At 38.6% G+C, this 20,837-nt stretch overlaps 1 protein-coding gene and 1 pseudogene across 1 annotated transcript in view; both read right to left on the bottom strand.

Moving 5' to 3' along the window:
- HDAC8 (histone deacetylase 8) overlaps positions 1 to 20,837 on the bottom strand; it is a 241,245-nt gene that overhangs the window by 166,104 nt on the left and 54,304 nt on the right. The window lies entirely within an intron of this gene.
- On the bottom strand, positions 309 to 1,725 carry LOC114504804 (annotated as a pseudogene).

The raw sequence follows: 20,837 nt of genomic DNA, 5'->3' as shown, positions 1-20,837 counted from the left end.
TTGTTGTGTCCCATAGAGCTTGGGGTGATGTGAGTACATTTTTGTTTGTCTCCGTGCAACTTTTGATTTCTTCCTTGATCTCATTGTTAACCCATTCAGTTTAATAACATGTTATTTAACTTCAATGTGTTTGAGAGTTTTGGATCTTTTTATTGCACTTGATTTCTAATTTGATACCACTGCAATCAGAGAAGATACCTGATATGACTTTAATCTTCTTTAATTAGACTTATCTCATGTTCTAGTATGTGGTCTATCTTAGAGAATGTTTTAGGTGCACTTGAAAAGAATGTACATTCTGCTGCTTTGGGATAAAATTCTCTGTAAATATAAATTAAATCCATCCAATTCAGTGCATCATTTGAGGTCATTGTTTCCTTGTTGGTTTTTTGTCTGGAAAGTCTATCCATTGATAACAGTGGAGTGTTAAAATCCACGACTATGACTGTATTGCTGTTGATCCCTCCCTTAATGTCAACCAAGACTTAAAAATTTATGTATTTATTTTTTGAAATGAAATCATCTTTATTGCTAAGTTAATTGACAAGTGTTAGAAAAATTCACTACTACTATTAAAAAGCAGAAAGCTTGACACACAGTTTAGGAATTACTGGTACTCATGAAACTGTTTAGATCTATCTTATTTGGAGGTTAACAGAAAGAGGAGGTTTGCACTTAGGCTAATGATTAACATGATGTAATATTTTAAATTAGAATTTTTAAACCACTGTAAAGACTTACATGCCTCTTAGCTAATGTTGTAGTTATATTATATACTTAGATTCAATTTCTTCCTTCAGAGGGTCATCAGAATAACATGGACTGAAGAGACTTTCAAACATTTGCCATATCCTGCTACTGAGTATCCATCCTAATTCGCTTTTGCAACATGGCCATTCTTTTTTCAGTTCATTTTGTGCACCAGTAAGGAGAGCACCCCGATTCTTCTCCAGGTCCTCCATGTTCTTCGTGAACTGCTTGTATAACTGTTTAATTGTGTTTGGTCTCTGGCTATGAACAACTCTAAATTTAGTTGAAAAACGTTTTGTTGCTGTTGAAGCAAATTAGCTAGTTTTTCTTCTTGTTCCTAAGCTTTCTGCACATCTGATCTCCCACTGCTGAAAAAGCCAGAAACTGCTAAGAAAATTCTTGGTTAAGCTTATGGCTTGGATCTTGTTGGGTTTTCCAAATATGTTCAATTTTCTGGTTACTGGTTTTGAGGGAAGCCTTGGTATCCATTGCTAATCTTTTTCTTTGCAAGAAGAGCATTGTTAATGTCAGCTCCAAATTTTTCCAGCATATTCTGAATGTCACCTCCCGTATCTTCAACCATTCCTACAGAAGATCCTTTCTCCCCAAGTTTATCAATTACTGGAGTCTTTGCATTAGTAACATCTTCCTCTGAACCACTCAGATCATCTTCTTTCTCAAAGTCATAGGCTCCTGCAACCTGATCCTCCAATGATGTATTCCCAGATTTCCTGGTATGTTTTTTTCCCAAAGGGCAACATATTTCCATGTTTCCTGACTGAGGACTCTGCCTTGCAGCCCCCATGCTCCTCTGAAGATTTTTAAAAATATATTTAGGTGCTTCTATGTCAAGTGTGTAAATGTTTACCAGGGTTACATCCCTCTTGTTAGATCAATTCCTTTAGGATTATGTAGTGACCTCCTTGTCTCTTGTTATGGCCTTTGTTTGGAAGTCTATTTTTTCTGATACAAATATTGTTCTCCCTGCTTTTTTATTTCCATTTGCACAAAATATCTTCTTCCAACCCTTCACTTTCAGTCTGTGTGTATCTTTTGTTCTGAAATGGATCATATATATATATATATATGACATATATATATGTCATGTTTTCTTATCCATTCTGCTACTCTATGTCTTTTGATTGGAGTATTTACTCTGTTTACATTTAAGGTTATTATTACTAGGTACTTATTTATTGCCATTTTGTTCTTTATACCTATGTGACTCTGGGTTTTTTTTTGTTTGTTTTATTTTGTAATCCCTCTTCTTAAAGGAGGCCTTTAAACATTTCTTGCAGTACTGGTTTGTTGGTAGTGAATTCCTTTAGCTTTTTTCTTTTTGTCTTGGAAGCTCTTTATTTCACCTTCAATTTTTAATGGTAGCCTTGCTGGGTAGAGTAGTCTTGTATGTAGTCCCTTAGCTTTCATCACTTTGAATATTTCATGCCAGTCCCTCTGGCCTGAAGTCTTTCTGTTGAGAAATCAGCTGACAGCCTTATGGTAACTGTCCATTTGGTGCTTTTAAGATTCTTTTTTTTTTCCTTTAACCTTTGCCATTTTAATTATGATGTGTATTGGTGTGGGTCTCTTTGGGTTCATTTTGATTGGCACTCTCCATGCTTCCTGAACTTGTGTGACTTTTTCCTTCACCATTTCAGTGATGTTTTCTGCCATTATTTCTTTTTAAAAATATATTTTATTGGTTATGCTGTTACAGTTGTCCCATCCCCCCCCCTTCATTCCCCTTAGTTTGTTTTTCTTTTTGTTTTAGGTGTGGTTGTTCATAATTGAGTTCGCTGTCATTTTACTATACATGTTTTTTATCTTCTTTTTCTTAGATAAATCCCTTTAACATTTCATAAAATAAGGGCTTGGTGATGATGAACTCCTTTAACTTGACATTGTCTGAGAAGCACTTTATCTGCCCTTCCATTCTAAATGATAGCTTTGCTGGACAGAGCAATCTTGGATGTAGGTCCTTGTCTTTCATGACTTGGAATACTTCTTTCCAGCCCCTTCTTGCCTATAAGGTTTCTTTTGAGAAATCAGCTGACAGTCTGATGGGAACTCCTTTGTAGGTTACTATCTCCTTAACTCTTGCTGCTTCTAGGATTCTCTCCTTCATTTTAATCTTGGGTAATGTAATTATGATGTGCCTTGGTGTGTTCCTCCTTGGGTCCACCTTCTTTGGAACTCTCTGAGCTTCCTGGACTTCCTGGAAGTTTATTTCCTTTGCCAGATTGGGGAAGTTCTTCATTATTTGTTCAAATAAGTTTTCCACTTGTTGCTCTTCCTCTTCCCCTTCTGGTACCCCTATAATTTGGATGTTGGAATGTTTATAGATGTCCTGGGGGTTCCTAAGCCTCTCCTCATTTTTTTGAATTCTTATTTCTTCATTTTTTTCTATTTGGTTGTTTCTTTCTTCCTTCCGGTCCAAACTGTTGATTTGAGTCCTGGTTTCCTTCCCGTCATTGTTGGTTCCCTGTACATTTTCCTTTATTTCCCTTAGTGTAGCCTTCATTTTTTCACCTAATTTGTGACCAAAATCAACCAATTCTGTGAGCATCCTGATCACCAGTGCTTTGAAGTGTGCATCTGATGGGCTGGCTATCTCTTGGTCGCTTAGCTGTATTTACTGTGGAGCTTTGATCCGTTCTTCTGTTTGGGCCATTTTTTTTTTTTTTTTTGTCTTGACAAGCCTGTTGTGTAGTGAGGGGCGGAGCCTTAGGTGTTCACCAGGGCGGGGCAACCCACGTCGCTGGATTGTGACGTTGTACGTGGGGGCAGGGTCTGAGAGGGATCAATGGCACTTGCTCCGCTCTCTGTTGGCCTTCAGTCCCTTCTGCCGCTTCCCCCAAGCAAACTGGGCGTTTCTGGTGCTAATTCCCACGTGGGTGAGCTTGTGCATGTTCTAGGACCCCATGGGTCTCTCCAGTGAACTCTCCTGTGAGGTTGGGAGTCACTCCTGGCACCTGAACCCCCACAGATGTTTTCAATCAGTGCCCCAAGGCTCTATTTCCGGGCACTGGGATCCTGGGTTGCGCTGTCTGGCTCCCCACTTTCACCTGGTTTATCTGCATGTGAATGTGGGACCGCCTAGTCAGCCAGTCGCCTTGCACGCAGTGCCTCGAGGGTCTGCCTATTGCCACCCGGCACCCAGGGTCTGCCTGCTGCGGTCTCGCGAGGCCTGAATGCCTTACACTCCTGGTGACACCACTTTTTGTGCCTTGACCCCTTTCTGCCTGGCCGCCTGACTCTGCCCTTCCTACCAGTCTGGATGAATGTGTCTATTTTAACTCCTTGGTTGTCCGACTTCCATACAGTTCAATTTTCTGTCAGTTCTGGTTGTTATTTTGTTTCTAAATTATTGTTGTTCTTATTTTGGTTGTGTGAGGAGGCACAGTGTGTCTACCTACACTTCCATCTTGGCCGGAAGTCCCATTATTTCTTTATAAAGGTTCTCTATCCCTTGCTCACTATCTTCTCCTCCTGACACCCCTATGATGTGGATGTATTTGTGCTCGATATTGTCCCAGAGGCCCCTTAGCCTTTCCTTATTGTTTAAAATTCTCTTTTCTTTTTGATGCTTTGCTTGGGTGCTTGCTGATTTGATCTTCTGCTTCATATCGCTTGCTGTTGATTCCTTCTGGTGCACTCATTTCAGATACTGCTTTCTTCATTCCAACAGATTATTTTTTGTGTGTGTGGTTTCTATGTCCTTTTTATGGTTTACTATCTTTCTATTTAATTTCTCACTGAGATCATTCATTCTTCTCCTTAAGGTCCTTGAGCATCCTTTTAACCACTGTGTTTAACACTGCATCTGGTATCTTGGTGGCTTCCATTTCATTTACTTTTTTTCTGGGGATTTGTCTTGTTCTTTCATGTGGGACATAGTTCTTTGCCTCCCCATTTGGTCTGCCTTTTTGTGTATGACTCTGTGTATTAGGTAGATCTGCTGTGTCTCCAAAGGTCACCTGAGCTAGGTGATCCAAGAAATGTTCCTTGTGTGAGTTATGTGCCCTCCTCTGTTGTAGTTGAGTCTTGAATGTTGTTGGCTCATTTGAAGGTGGAGTTAGCCTCAGGTTGGCTGACTATAAGAATAGAACTCGATCATAATGTATGAGTCACTGTTCAGGAGCTGCCCCCAAGGCAGAGTTGTTCCCAGCAGATTCTGGTGCCTATTGGAGTTCACCTTTGGCTGTGCTGTTTGTGTGGCGATTTGAGTTGAGCTCTGGTGAGGTTTGAAGCCCACCAATGGTTGTGTTGGTTCTGGGCCCACCTGAATAGGGTTCCAATGCAGGTCAGTGTCAATATGTTGTTTGTAACAAGACTTGGGCCACCTGTCTGGAGCTACCATGCTCTCCACTGATTGTGGCTCTGTCTTCGTAGCCTGGGTGTGGGTGGGAGGGGGAGAGCTGTATACAAGCATCAGCTTCCTGCAGTTCTGAGCTGGGGGAAGGTGCAAGGGTCTCTGAGGTCAGCGTCCACCAGTTAGCTACTCCACCACCCTCTGAAGTTGCCTGGACTTCCTCTGCATCCTTTTTAAGAAAGGCTATAGAGTCGGCCTAGGCTGGCTGCATCTCACTGCCCCTACCACATAGCAGAAACTCAGTAGGGCAGGGTGACTGGGTCAGGAGGACAGGGCTAATGGGTCTCCCACTTGGGTGCAGTGTGGTCACATACTCAATGAGGGGAAAGTAGCCCCTTCCAAAGCCATACCACTCAGTCTCTACCAGAGAACCTAACTGTAGCTCCCCCCAGAGGAGTGCACCACTGGTTCACGTTGGATGCAGTCAGCTGTCCACACTGCAGGAGTGAGCTTGGTAGGACAGGGCCTCTGGGACTTGGTAAAACAGATCAAAACAGTCCTCCATAGGGGGTGGCACCAGCCAAGTCCCCAGGAGGAGAGTGAGCTCTACACTTCTCCTTAGATGCATAGCCACACCCGCTTTAGACCTAGACCAGAGCCTCTGAGGGAAATGTGCTCCAAAGGTCCCAGCTCTTAGCTGCTTTCCCTTCCCCTAGCAGATCTGAGCTCAGCAGGGCATGGCCACCAAGACTTGGGAAGATAGACAAAACAGTCTCCCATTGAATATGGTGCTGGTAAAGTGCGTAGGTAGAAGGGAAGACTGGCTCCTGTTCCAAAGCCTCAAAAGTTCAGTGTGTGCCAGAGTGTCTGCCTATAGTTTCTCCAGAGAAAGCACACACCAAAGGTCCCTGTTGACTGAGGCTAACAGACCTTTCTGATGGACTCAAGCTTAGCAGGGTGGTGTCACCAGTATTTGGAAGACAGGGTTAGTTCACTTCCCAGGCTGGTGCTATAAAAACAGGAACGCCAGACTCTGGGACGATGGTGCCTGAGGGTTGTATGGGATATTGACTCAGGTCCAGAACCTTGTTAGCTGACCCTCCAGATCTCTCTTCAGAGCTACACTGCCCAGATCTTCTCTTTATGACTCCCATTTGCCCTGAGTAACCTTGCCTCTACCAGAGCTCGGGCAAGTGCTCAAGAGTGAGCGCCTGTGTGTTGACCCTTTAGGAGTGCACCTGTGTTTCTAGCAGACTCCTCTTTCTGAGTCCCCACTTATTTTCACTGCCAAATGCTATTCAGGCTCCTCTACCCGGGCCTAGTGCTCTGGTTTGAAGGTTCTTGTATAGGGTCATGACCCCATGCTACTCAGTGGGGACTTTTGCAACTGAGATGTCCCTCCAGCTTCTCAGCTACTGCACATGGACACAGGGGCCAGCCCTCTCTGTGTCTCTGCCCTTCTTGCCAGTCTCTGTGTACCATCTACTATAAATCCTTGGATATAATACTGTTCAGTTGTCCTTCAGTTGGTCATTCAGGTTGATTGCTCTATGATGTAGCTTTAAATATGATGTGGTGCTGGGAGAAAATATGTATAGCTTCAAGCTACTCTGCAGCCATCTTGAAATTCCTCAATAATTACTTTAAATATAAATGCACTGAACTCACCCCTCCAAAAAAGGCACATACTATCATATTGGATCAAAAAAACAAAACCCAACCATATGTTGCTTTTAGGAGACACATCTCAGCTGCAAGGACAAATATAGACTCAAAATGAAAGTGTGGAAAACTATTCTCCAAGCAAATGACATCAGAGAAAAGTGGGTGCAGCTATACTTATATCTAACAAAATAGATTTCAAGATAACAAAGGTAATAAGAGACAAAGATATACATTTTACTATGAAAAAGGGAACATTACATTAAGAAGACATAGCACTTATCAACATATATGCACCCATCAGGAAATACTGAACTATGTAAAGCAACTACTAACAGAAAGGGAAAAACTGACAAAAAACAATCATAGTTGGCGACCTACATATTCCATTGACAGCTATGGATAGATCATCCAAACAGAAAATCAATAAAGGGATATTGGCCTTAAATGACACATTACACTAAATGGACATAGTTGACATTACAGAACCTTTAATCCAAGAACAACCAGATTATACATTCTTCGCCAGCGCACATGGGACATTCTTTTTTTAAAAAAGATTTTATTATTTGTTTTTAGACAGAGGAGAAGGGAGCGAGAAAGAGAGGGAGAGAAATATGGACGTGTGGTTGCATTTACACACCCCCTACTGGAGACCTGGCCCACAATCCAGGCATGTACCCTGACTGGGAATCGAACTGATAACCTTTTGGTTCACAGGTTAGTGCTCAGTCCACTGAGCAACACCAGCCAGGTCCACATAGAACATTCTTAAGAATAGACCATATGTTGGGACATAAACTAGCCTTTAGAAATTTAAGTACAGTGAAATTACCAAGCATATTCTCTGACCACAATGCTTTGAGATTAGAAATCAACAGGAAAAAGAAAGTGGGAAAGACTACAAATGTGTGGAGATTAAACAACAGGCCACTAAAGAACAAGTAGGTAGAAGAAGAACTAAAAGGAGAGATCAAAACACACACAAGGAGAAATGAGAATGACAATACAACATATGAAAACTTGGAAAGTAGTAAAAGCAGTAGTAAGAGGGAAGTTTACATATCATTATAGGCCTATCTCATGAAACAAGAAAAATTCCAAAAAATAACTTAATATTACAACTTAAAGATCTAGAAAAAGAATAACTGCAGCCTAAAGTCAGTGGAAGGATGGAAATAATAAAACTTGGACCAGAATTGAATGAAATAGAGAACAAAAAGTGTGTAGAAAAAATTAATGCAACAAAGAGCTGGTTTTTTGAAAAGATTAATAAGATTAACAAACCTTTAGCTAGACTCACTAAAGAAGAGAAGACTCAAATAACAAAATCAGAAATGAAGGAGAAGTTACAACAGATACTACAAAAATACAAAGGATCATGCAAGAATACTATGTAAAAGTGTATGCCACCAAATTCAATAACCTAGAAGAAGCAAGTTTTTGGAAATATATAACCTTCCTAGACTGAATCATGAAGGACTGGAAAATCTAAATAAGATCAAAGACCTAAATATAAGATCTGAGACAATAAATTACATAGCAGAAAACATAGGTACTACACTTAAGAACCTTGGTCTTAGACAGGATTTTATGAATTTGACCTCAGAGGCAAGGAAAGTAAAGGCAAAAAAAAAAAAAAGTGAATGGGACTATATCAAACTAAAAAGCTTCTGCAGAGCAAAAGAAACCCTCAACAAAACAAAAAGGAAACCAACATAATAGAAAAGATATTTGCAAACAATAGCTTCAATATAGGGTTAATATTAAAAAAATATAGCCCTGGCTGGTGTGGCTCAGTGGATTGATCACCAGACTGAGAACCAAAGGGTTGCTGGTTCTGTTCCCAGTTAAGGCACACACCTGGGTTGTGGGCCAGGCCCCCAGTAGGGGGCATGTGAGAGGCAACCACACATTGATGTTTCTCTTCCTCTCTCCTTTCCTTCTCTTCTCTCTAAAAATAAATAAATAAAATCTTTTTAAAAAATATCCAAAAGATATAAAGAACTCATACAACTGAACAACCACAAAAAGAAACAATCCAATTAAAATTTGTCAGAGGACCTGAACAAACACTTCTCCCTAGAAGACATGTAAATGGCCAATAGATATATAAAAAGATGCTTAACTTCACTATTAGAGAAATGCAAATCAAAACTACAGTGAGATATCACCTCACACCTGTTAGAATGGCTATGATCAACAAGACAGGTGATAACAAGTGCTGGAGAGGTTCTGGAGAAAAAGGAACCCTCATCTACTGGCAGGATAGTAAACTGGTACAGCCACTATGGAAAACGGTATGGAGTGTCCTCAAAATCTTAAGAATACAGTTACCACATGACCCAGCAATCCCTCTTCTGGGAATCCACCCTCCAAAATTGAAAACATTTACTCATATAGATGCTCTTTTATGTTCACTGTGGCATTATTTATGATGGCAAAGACATGGAAACAACTAAGTGTCCCTCGATAGATGACTGGATAAAGAAGATGTGGTACAAATATGCAATGCAATACTACTCAGCCATAAAAAAAGATGAAATACTGCCATTTGGGACAACATGGATAGATCTTGACCATATCATGCTAAATGAAATAAGTCAGATGGAAAAACTCAAGAACCATATACTTTCACTGATATGTGGAATGTAAAACTGAAAGCAACAAATTAACAAACACGGCAAACAGACAAAAACTCATAGTCACAGACAACAGTATGGTGGTTACCAGAGAGAAGGGGCGAGGGTAGGGAGAGGTAATAAAGGGGATCAAATACATGGTGTCAGAAGGAGACTTGACTTTGGGTGGTAAACACAATGCAATATACAGATGATGTATTATAGAAGTGAATACTTGAAACCTATATAATTGTATCAATGTAACCCCAATAAATACAATATTTTTTTAAAAAGCAAATTTAAATGTTTTAAGAATTAATATTCCTATAATTTAGGTAAATCTTAACTAAGATGACTAATAATTTTGGTTTACTAAAATCACCTATCTTTCCTGATTTACCAGTGTTAAGTATAATATACATTTATCCCTGGCTGGTGTGGCTCAGTGGATTGAATGTTGGCCTGCAAACCAAAGGGTCGCTGATTCAATTCCCAGTCAGGGCATATGCCTGGGTTGTGGGCCAGGTCACTGGTAGGGGCTGTGTGAGAGGCAACCACACACTGATGTTTCTCTCCCTCTCTTTCTCCCTTCCCCTCTCTCTAAAAATAAATAAATACAATCTCTTAAAAATATATACATTTAGATTCTTATTCTATGATGGAGTATTCTTCTAAAATTTATACAGGTTTACCGACTGAATGAACTAACATTAATTCTACTAAATGTTTGCAACCTTGACAAATGTAAATTTGTTCAACCAAATTGAGTCATTATTCTGACCAATGTTATTTCAACAGAAATTATGTTTTGTAATATGTGAGTGTAAAGATAATTTATAAGATCTTTAGGTAACAAGCTTTGAGCTGATATTAAATTTTGTTAATTAATGGATATTTCATCACATACCTAAATTATTTCTAAGAGAATGTCATTAATTACTAAGCATAACTTTAAGTTTATATGTTTTTGCTTCCTATTTTTACATGCCACAAAGATACTGTATGTATTTGGGTCTACTAATGACCATGTTATTTTTTGCTACTTAGAGAAGAGCATGGATATAGGAAGTAAAACGTTTCACAGAAAGGGAACTTGATTTGTTGAGGTCGAAGTTGACTAAGGTTAGATGGGTTTATTTATAAAATTTCCAAAAAGAACTTTAGTATCAAACACTATACTGATGTAAAACTATAATTTGGTTTTCTTTCTGTTAAAATGACATTAAAAATATTTGTCTTTTCTTAATATTAGGTTGTAAAAGCTTTGCTTCAGGGGTGTCCAACCTTTTGGCATCTCTGTGACACACTGGAAGAAGAAGAGTTGCCTTGGGCCGCACAGTAAATACACTGTGACACATAATCACACAAAAAAAATCTCATAATGTTTTAAGTAAATTTACGATTTTGTGTTGGGCTTCTTTCAGAGTCAGTCTGGGCTGCATTCAACCTGTGGGCCACAGGTTGGACACCCTGATACAGTGTAAGTCACCTTCCTCTAACAAAGACTCTGTGTCTTAGTAGAATGACCTATGGTTTATGTTGACTTTATGTTCTTGATTATTTAATGGTTTTCAGGAACAAACATAAAGGACGCATGGACAAAACCAAGGCAGGGTAGAATCGGGGGACAGAGGTGGGGATGGCTGGGGTGGGGGGAAGTGGGGAGGGTAAATGCAGACAACTGGACTTGAACAACAATAGAATAATTGAAAAAAAAGAAAGCAGTCTTCTCACTTAGGAAAGAGATGAAGTTCTTTACAATCACATCCTCTCCTATGTTCATTTTTATAATCTTTTATCATCATTTTGGTTAGATAGAAAAGCAAATATTATCTTTCTATTACCCATAAGCCTATCTTAACTGAGTCCCACAGGGCCCCTGGGAAATCACAAAGGATTTATCCTTTCACTTTACAAAAAGAGAGGTGCTAGAAATCCTTAGGTTTATTCGATATGTTGCTATGGATGCCATGCATGGGAAGAGTTGCCAAATCAGAAGAGATGCTCAGCCTTCCCTAGGTTACATTGGTATAGGCAAAACGTTGTTATTTATATATTCCAGAAAGTGTGTGCTGTATAGGAAGTGCCTAGAGATTCGTCAGTGTCCTTGCTGGCCATATGTTTCTATTTGTCAGAGTCTCGATGCTGCTTTGTCAGATATTAGACAACTACAGCATAGTGTTTTAGGTCATAACTTTAAACTTTTTTAAGATTTTATTTACTTATTTTTTAGAGAGGAGAGAGAGAGAGAGAGAGAGAGAGAGAGAGAGAGAGAGAGAGAGAGGGAGAGAGAGAGAGAGAGAGAGAGAGGAACATCAATGTGCAGTTGCTGGGGGTCATGGCCTGCAACCCAGGCATGTGCCCTGACTGCGAATCGAACCTGCGATGCTTTGGTTCGCAGCCCGCACTCAATCCACTGAGCTACGCCAGCCAGGCACTTTTTAAACTTTTTAAATGTTAACTTGGTCTTAACTTTGCTTCTTTATTTTAAATCTAGCATCCATTAGGTCATTTTTTTCATTTGGGGATCTGCATCAATTACCTATGGAATTTTATTAATATTTAGATGTTTAAGACCTACTCCAGTTTACTAAATCTCTTTACTTGATATTCTCAATATATTCTAACTATATACTCAGTATGTTTATTGTATATTTTATCAGAATTACTATATATTTGAGGGTTTTTTATCTCTATAAGATTATGTTCACCCATTTTTATAAATTAAGTATAATACCATCTCTGAAAATAGGTTTAATCACTATGTTTATGCATATTTCATCTAAAAATTTTTGGATTGACTTTTACCTTGTTTTGCATGCCACCGAAACCACCACACATCCTTGTCAGCTGCATTGTTATTCTTACAATAAGCTCTCGTCAGAACCTTCACTTTGGAAAATGATCAGTAGCAAGTTAACCACATTTATTTTGTAAGTCTTTTGTCATCTATAGATAGTTTTTTATGTTTTAATTTGATATGTCCCCAAAAGCACTTGTAATCAAATACAAGCTAGAGTGCTTCATCTTCAACAGAGAAAGACTGTTGCTGAGCCCCCATGGAAAAGAATTATGCCAAGTACTGTTGATTACAGGCTTCTGATTGTATAGTTTAAATAATTTTGAGACCATACCAGTGAACTGAATCAGGATTTCAAGAACTCTACTTGAGAAGCAGATGGATTAATGAGACTGCTAACACCGGGTTGAATGAAACAAGAAATAATCACATAGACCTGCATGAAGTAATGAGGTATGATTGTGGCTTTTATTTAGAATATTGCTCACATTTTAACGTTCTGCTTTCTGGGTGTATAAGGAACTTTCTTCTCCTTTCTCTCATCGTATTTGTAACTCATAATAATTTAGTAAACCATACTTTTGTAAATGGAAATGAACCATTTGTAAATGATATCTTATCCCCCCTGTGTGAGCCCTCTAGGATTCAGAAACTCTTATTGAGTATTGTTATTTTTATATTAATGTATTTACGTGCATAGGCTCAGTAGGAACCTGCCTGTCCTACTTGTTATCATGACGTGATTAGAAACACTGGTTATATAACCAAGGCCTTGTCTGGAATTTCATATTTGTGAATGATGCTCATTGAATCAGATATGATTAGATACTTTTAAGAAACTAAGGTTGACTTTATGGAGCCAATGCACACAAAGTCCTCTTGGGAGAGCTAGCCTGGCACCTGCCTTACAGGCCTCCAGGTAAGGAAGATTCCTTCCCAGCAGGCCCTGGAACCTTAGAATATTTGGGGAACCCCAAGAAGAGTACCTACTGCAGGTAAAATCTTCTTCACTTGGCTTCCTAACCTTAACAGACTTCTAAAATTTCAAACTGAGATTTCTTAGGGAAATTTCCAGCAAAGCGAGCTTAAGTTCTATATGGCAAATTATTATTCTTGCTAATGAGACCTAATTTTTACTGTTTTTATTGATGCTATTATTCTTGCTAATGAGGCTAAAATCTAATGAGATCTAATCTTTATTGATGCAAAATTCACATAAATAAAAATAACCATTTAAAATTATATAATCCAGTGGCATTTAGTGCACTTACAACATTGTGGAACCATCATCTCAATCTAGTTCTGAACCATTTTCATACCTCAAAAGAAATCCCTGCACCAATTAAGTGGTCATTCCTTTTGCTCCCTTCCCCCTAGTTCCTGAAAACCAGCAATCGGCATTCTGTCTCTATGGATTTACCTAATTCTAGATATTTCATGTAAGTGGCATCATATAATATGCAGTCTTTTGAGTCTGGCTTCTTTCACTTGGCATAATATTTTCAAAGTTCTTATGTTTGAGAGCATGGATCAATACTTTTATTCCTTTTTATGGCTCAGTCATAGATATGTACCACACTTGTTTGTATAGTCATTTGTTGATGGAAATTTGGGTTGTTTACACCTTTTGCCTTTTGTGAATAATGGTCCTATGAACATTCATGTACCACTATTTGAGTACCTGTTTTCAATTCATTTGGCTATATACTTAGAAGTGAAATTTCTAGGACATGTAGTAATCCTATGTTTAACTTTTGAAGAACCTCCAAGCTGTTTTCTATAATGACTGCAGTGTTACATTCCCACCAGCCATGTACAAGGGTTCCAATTTCTCTACATCCTCACCATCCCTTATTTTCTGTTTATTTTTTTAAATTCTAAAATTCTAGCCATCCTATTGGGTATGAAGTGGTGTCTTACTGTGAATTTGATTTGCATTTCCTGGTGACTAATGATGTCGAGCATCATTTCATGTACTTGATAGCCATTTGTATGTATCTTCTTTGGAGAAATGTCTGCTCAAGTCCTTTGCCCATTTGTATATTGGGCTTTTTGTTGTTGAGTTGTAGGAGTTCTGGATATATTCTGGGTGCCAGACCTTTTTTACAACTACGATTTGCAAATATTTTTCCCATTCTGTACATTGTCTTTTCACTTTCTTAACAATGTCCTTTTAAGCACAAAAGTTTTTAATTTTGAGGAACTCCCATTTATCTATTTTTCTTTTGTTTATTATGAGACTAGCCTTGTTCTGAGTTCAAAAAATGATCTTTCTTTGAGATTATCTTTGATCAAAAGGGGCAATGACTGTATAGAGACATTTTGTGTTTCAAAGGAAAACTTTGCCTCATCTATATCACGCCATTCCAGGTGATCAGGACAAAGTTATTGTCTTTGAGCTATTTTGCATCTCTTTATAATTGCAGGTTACTGATAAGTATGCAAACCTGGGTTGTTGTTGTTGTTGTTGTTGTGTGTGTGTGTGTGTGTGTGTGTGAGAGAGAGAGAGAGAGAGAGAGAGAGAGAGAGAGAGAGAGACATAACTGACTTTCTTCTGTACATAAAAAACCAGTTTTGGTACTTATGTGGAAACTGGACTGGATCCTGGTACCTTGCCCAAATTGTTGATAGTTACCAAATTTCCAGTTATCAGTTTTCTTCAACATCTGGCTAATATCCTCCAAACTAACTTGTCCAATTTTTCTTCCTCTGTCTGACTTGGAGTAATCAAGAACTGAAACGTGACTGCCTAAACCCCTATCAGGGCCCTGTGCTGCCTCACAGCTTGCTTCTTCTCTATGACCTGAAGCAGCCCTGCGAGCTCCAGCCTGATGACTTGATACAAACCTGGAAAAACTCATCACTGCAGCAGGCCATGAATGACTGGAATTTTCCTTGAACAATCTGTTGCCTAGGCCACTAAGGAAGTCTAGAGAATGCTTGGTCATGTACATCCTTACATGAGAGGTAACCTAGATTATGGTCAATGTCACCAAGAGCACTGACATCCTAGGTCCATGGGTGATGCTGGAAAATGGAAAGATTCTCCTCCATGTCTTAGAAGCCACTTGATTGGTTACCTTCAAGGTTCAATTCTTGGCTCATTACTATAATCTAACCTTTTATATTAACATCTTTCTTTTTCATTTTAGTCCTCCATCTTTTAAGATGCCTGATCTCCAAGACCCTAAAACAAGTGACTTTTGTTACCAACTCAACAGATAGTTCATCTGGTTTTATAAGAACAAGTTAAGAGAGTCTTCAAGAGACTATTTCTTAGACCCAGCTTCATCCTACTCAGGAGGTTTAAAATTGCATCTGAGTTGCTCAGCAATGAAAGGTATTTGTCTGGAAAAAAAAGGGAAATGGTAGTGCTGAAGTTTATTTGATCCCCATGCTCCCCAGAAATCAGTAATGGTTAAGAACCTCTCCCCTTAGTTTTCCGGGAAAAGGCTAACTGCAAAGGAACAGCTTACCCTGACATATTATCCATCTCCATTTTTCCAAATGATTCCTCTAACACTCATAGATGACTCCTTTGTTTACCTGCCTGTCTCTATAAAACCCCAGGCCTCCTTCCTTTTCTTTGAGATAGTCCTCCTTAATAAATGTTCTCTCCATTGCAATAGCTGAGTAAAATAATTTGTCTCCTCAGTTGTCCAGCACATTTTGCCTTTCACATAATCAACACAGATATATTCAGAGAATAAGAGCAGGTTTAGCAGATACATTTCTGAAGACTTTGAGAAATGTGCCTGCAACTTTGTGGCTAGGCATTCTTTTTTTCTTAGAAACATGTAACTTCTTAAATGCCCTGCTAAATCGTAAAGCACAAAGTCAATGATTAAGAAAAAGAACTCATAGACACGGACAACAGTGCGGTGACTGCAGGGGAGGAGGCGGATGGGTGGTGGGCGGTAGAAGAGGGGATAAGGGGGATAAATTGTAATGGAAAAATATAATAAAAATAAACTCTTTTTAAAAAGAAAAAGAAAGAACAAGTGCAGGGCCCAGTCAACTGCATTTGCGTATATGCATTTGCTGTTTTTATGTCCATTAGGCCAGAGATCAGGGATTCTTGGATCATGACTTCAAGACATTTATGTAAAACAACGGGTGGCTACCTCAGCCTAGGCAGAGCCAGATACCTGCAGTGTTCAACAACTTAATTGTTACTGACAAAGATTTTGCAACAATCATCCTTTTTCTTTTTTGTTCTGGTATTCAGAATTAGCATTACAGATTTTCAGTGTTTTCTTATTTAGTCCTTCCTCATACTTGCTCAGATATCTATTTTCTCTTTTAGTGTTAGCATAACTCTTAGCATTCTTTAATTATAGCTATTCTGATTCTTTAGAGTGGCATGGACCAAGGCTAATTTTCCCCTTTTTTTTCTTTATTGTATTTTTTGATGACCATTTATTCCCCTTATACTCCCCTCCCCCCAGCAATCACCACTGTTGTCCATGTCCATGAAACAAGCTGTAGTATGGTTTCCCTTTTCTCTGTTGTTGGCATATAAGAAAAATAATAGCCAACAGTTATTGGTTAACCTGTGCCAGGAACTGTACTGGGTGCTTTCAATATGTTAATTCAATTAATTTTCACAACAGTCCTGTGAGGTGGGTACTATTATTATTTCCATTTCATCAATGAGGAAATGAAAACATAGGGAGATTAAGTAGCTTGTCCAGGGTCACACAGAAAGTAGCTGATCCTGAGTTTGAATTCAGGCAGTCTGGTTAATCAGCCCACAAGCTTAATCACTTTGTTAAACAACTTTGATATCATTCCATCAACATCTATTACTTCTTCTATTTCTCATAATTTCCTCCACTTTCCCTTCATGCGTATTTGCCTTTCACCAACTCAACTGTGTAATGTTGGTGAAATTGGCTACTTTGTCAGTTTTCTTTTACCTCTTCACTTATCTTTCTTATTTACCACTTTTTCTGTTTGCCTCCATCCCCTTCGCCATTTTTCTGACTTGAATTTAAGCGCTTTTTGGTTAGAAAACAAACCAGCACAGATCCTTCTAGTAGTAACTTCAATAATGCACCAAACTTTAATCATTTCAATTTTCAGGTAATGTGGATTTGGGAATTAAATGGGTTTTTTAAACCCCCTTCCCCCCAAAGTAAGTAAATGACCCAGGGCCAAATTTGCACAAATTGACTTTGCAGTGGTCCTTTCTTCTATAAACCCAATTTAGCACTGACCTAGCACCTTTGGATGTAGGATTTAGACAGGACAATGTGTGAAAAAGGATTAGGTCAAAAGGCCCTACTTGTTAATAGGAGCAAATCCATTAACTGTGTGACAAAACCAAAAATGTTATCTGGGAGACAAAATCAATGTGACAGCATCATAATTCTATAGAGTTCTCACTCCACACCATTTGGCATGATAAGCAGTCATACTGAAGACAAATGAAGGCTTGGGAGAGTAGAAGTAAGGTAATATTTGCTTGACAATGAATCAAGAAAACGGACTCTGAATTCGTTATGGTGAAAAGTGCCAGAAGGCCACTTTTAGAATCCACAAACCATACTTCCCTTTGGATAATTATGTCATCCAAGGTAAACTATTAGAAAAACTGTTAAGCAGTTCTATTTACCACCAAGAATCCTAGAGAGTTTATAAACAGAACCTAACATTTGCACTACAGAACAGTCAAAGTGGTGAGTGGGTCCCTGAAAATTGCTGTAAGGTTAATACAGCTAAGGAATACATTGAATGATGAACTAAATTCACTTGTTGTTTCCTTTGAGCATGCAAGGTCTCATTTTTCTGGATCTATGCTCCTTTAGCACATTTTCTTCCTTAGATAACATAGGTAGAATTTTCCTGCTCTAAAATCTGGTTTTATTCAGTAAAGTATAGATTAGCAAATCAAAATCTTTACTTGGCTAGTGAATTTTTCTTTTATATATTCTTCTCTTGGAGAAAGAGTTCAGTGAGAAGACCCAGACATGGATCCAAAAGCCAATTCCCAGTGTGTGCCCCAGGTTTAATAATGTGCAGTACCTCAAACTGATCACATTAGAACACCGGGTACAGAAACACTATGTAACTCTGAATGACAGCGGCATATTCAACAGGTCCAGCTACTGTGCTTACTAAGGCAGAAGTGTACATACATGTTTAAAGAATGTTAAGAAATATGTATAAAGCAACAGAAGTCTGTCTGGTCTAACTGCCCCCTAAACCAGGAAATTCAATTAACCAGGCTATTCCATCCGCAAACATTCTGGTAAATCAAAAATATTGCTTTTTACTTAAAACTCTCATTTACTGAAACTTAAAAACCTTAATGGTTTAGACAGCAATACTAAATTAAGGAATTAAATGTACTCTCTTCCCCCACAAGAAAAGTAACATTTTAGACTTAATTGATGGAAACCGTGCCTGCTCAACCTTTCTAGTTAAGTAGAAAAAAAAAAAAAAAAAAACACTGGCAAAGCAGGCTGTCCGGGGCTTAATATATATGTATTTGTATTTCTGCACCTGGTCCTGGCACACCAGACGAGTGTTTCAAGAGCCAAAGACTTTATGAGCTTGCATCCCCAACCTACGTAATTGACCCAAGTAAATTGGCTGCAGTTTATATTAGGTGTGGATAGCAGGAAATGCCATTGTGTTCAGTGAACTGATCACAACCTCTGCTGAATGAGAAGAGGAGAGGAGAGGAGAGAGACAGACACAGAAACAGAGACAGAGAAGAATGAGAACACAAAATTTCTTTTGAAATGCAGGAAATAATGTTTAAGACTTTCTGGCTTCCGCTGATGCAAATGTCGGGTAATTTTTTCGCTTTTTATTGAATATATTGGAGAGATGCACATTAAAACCACAATGAGATATCACCTCACACCTGTCAGAATGGCCATCATCAATAAATCAACAAACAACAAGTGCTGGTGAGGATGTGGAGAAAAGAACTTTTGTGCATTGTTGGTGGGAATGCAGACTGGTGCAGCCACTATGAAAAGCAGTATGGAATTTCCTCAAAAAGCTAAAAATAGGGTAATTTTTGGTATACAAAAATATGGATGCTCCTCAAACACCCTTTTGGCCATAGGATTAAGCCTCTGTACAAAATTTGACCATGTATTACTGAAACTTTTCAAAACTTGCAGTAAAAACTTGTATCTAAGGTGTTGTCATGTTCTATCTACATTGATTATAATACCAGAAAGACAGAAAAAAACATTTTAAATATTCTTTTTATACCTTATCTGAAAACAAATGACTAGCTAAATTCTGAAATATTATTCACAATCACAGTATGCACATATTCTACTCAAATACCTTTCACCTGTAGATTGGTGACTTCCTAGCACAATGGTAATGATTTCTATTTTGTATAAAGAGATCTTTTGTGGTTTACCTCATATATTTATAAGAAGGGATCATGCTTAAGGCAGGAGATAAAGGGGCCTTTGTGGCACCCATAGGCGTGCTGGAACAAGGTTTGGCATTTTTTTGGCCACCCCTAGAGAATGAACCCTGAAATGTAACATTACTACTGGCCCCCAAAAGTACTGTGGCCTCCTTTAATGCCTCAGTCTCCAGTCTCAGGCCATTTGCCTAACAAGGGACACTATGCAATTAACCTGCAGGTAGGAGCCAAAGACTCATTCTGTGCTTTTTCTCTGTCCCCATGGTTGTCCCCAAGGTTGTGGACAACACACGATGTCTGGGTTTCCACCCTTGAGGAGCTTACAGTTGAGTTGAATCAAGTTGTAAGAAAAGAGCGATACACATTTTAAAAATACACAAGATGTGCATCAGTAAGTATAAAATTATATGATGTATATGATGCCTGACTCAACTTCCAACCATCTACCCTAACCTGAAAACTTTCTTCTAGGGCTCGGAGAACATATGATCTCATTTGTTCTCATTAGACACATGAGAAGTAAGGGAAGAAATGGCTGTTTCCTCTTTATAGTTGAGAAACAAAAAATGATTTATGTCCCAAGGTACTGAAGGCATTGGCTGCATATTCCACAACCTTGAGTCCTGTGTTCCTCCCAATGTTCCCTCCTCTACAGCACATTTTACACTACTTGTGATAACTTTCTAAAGCACGATTCTGACAGTATCACTACCCTGCTTAAAAATCCCTCCATGAGACCCATGACGGCAGGAAAAAAAGATCCTTTCTTTAGCATAGTTTGCAAGGCCCTTTATAATTTTGCCCCTGCCTATTTGCTCAGGCTTGTTATCTTACCATTCCCTCTAGTGCCCACAACTTAACCTCATCAAACTCTCTCTATCCCAAACACAATATATTCTTCAACTCTCTGGGGCTTCGCACCTATGTAGTCTTAGATAGAGAATGACTTCTATCTCCTCTGACAACTTCTTACCTATCCTTTAAGATCTAATTGTGAAGACATCCCTGAAGTTCCCCTTTCTTTTCCCAGGAAGAAAAAGGTGATTCCTTTTAGACTGCAGCAATGTTTTCAAGTCTCTATTACAGCACTTAATCAAACTGGCTTGCAGTGATTACTTCATGTACCTGTCTCTTCCACTAGACCAGCAGTTTTCAACCTTTTTAATCTCATGGCACACATAAATTTACTACTAAAATTCTGCAGCACACCAAAGAATATATTTTTGCCAATATGACAAAACTAGGTTTATTTTTTTTCCCTTTTTAGAAAAGATTTTATTTCTTTATTTT

This window comes from Phyllostomus discolor, chromosome X (genome assembly GCF_004126475.2).
Source record: "Phyllostomus discolor isolate MPI-MPIP mPhyDis1 chromosome X, mPhyDis1.pri.v3, whole genome shotgun sequence".
NCBI classification, from domain to species: Eukaryota; Metazoa; Chordata; class Mammalia; order Chiroptera; family Phyllostomidae; genus Phyllostomus; species Phyllostomus discolor.
The sequence above is the reverse complement of the archived record's forward strand: the minus strand, read 5'-3'. Positions and strand labels throughout refer to the sequence as shown.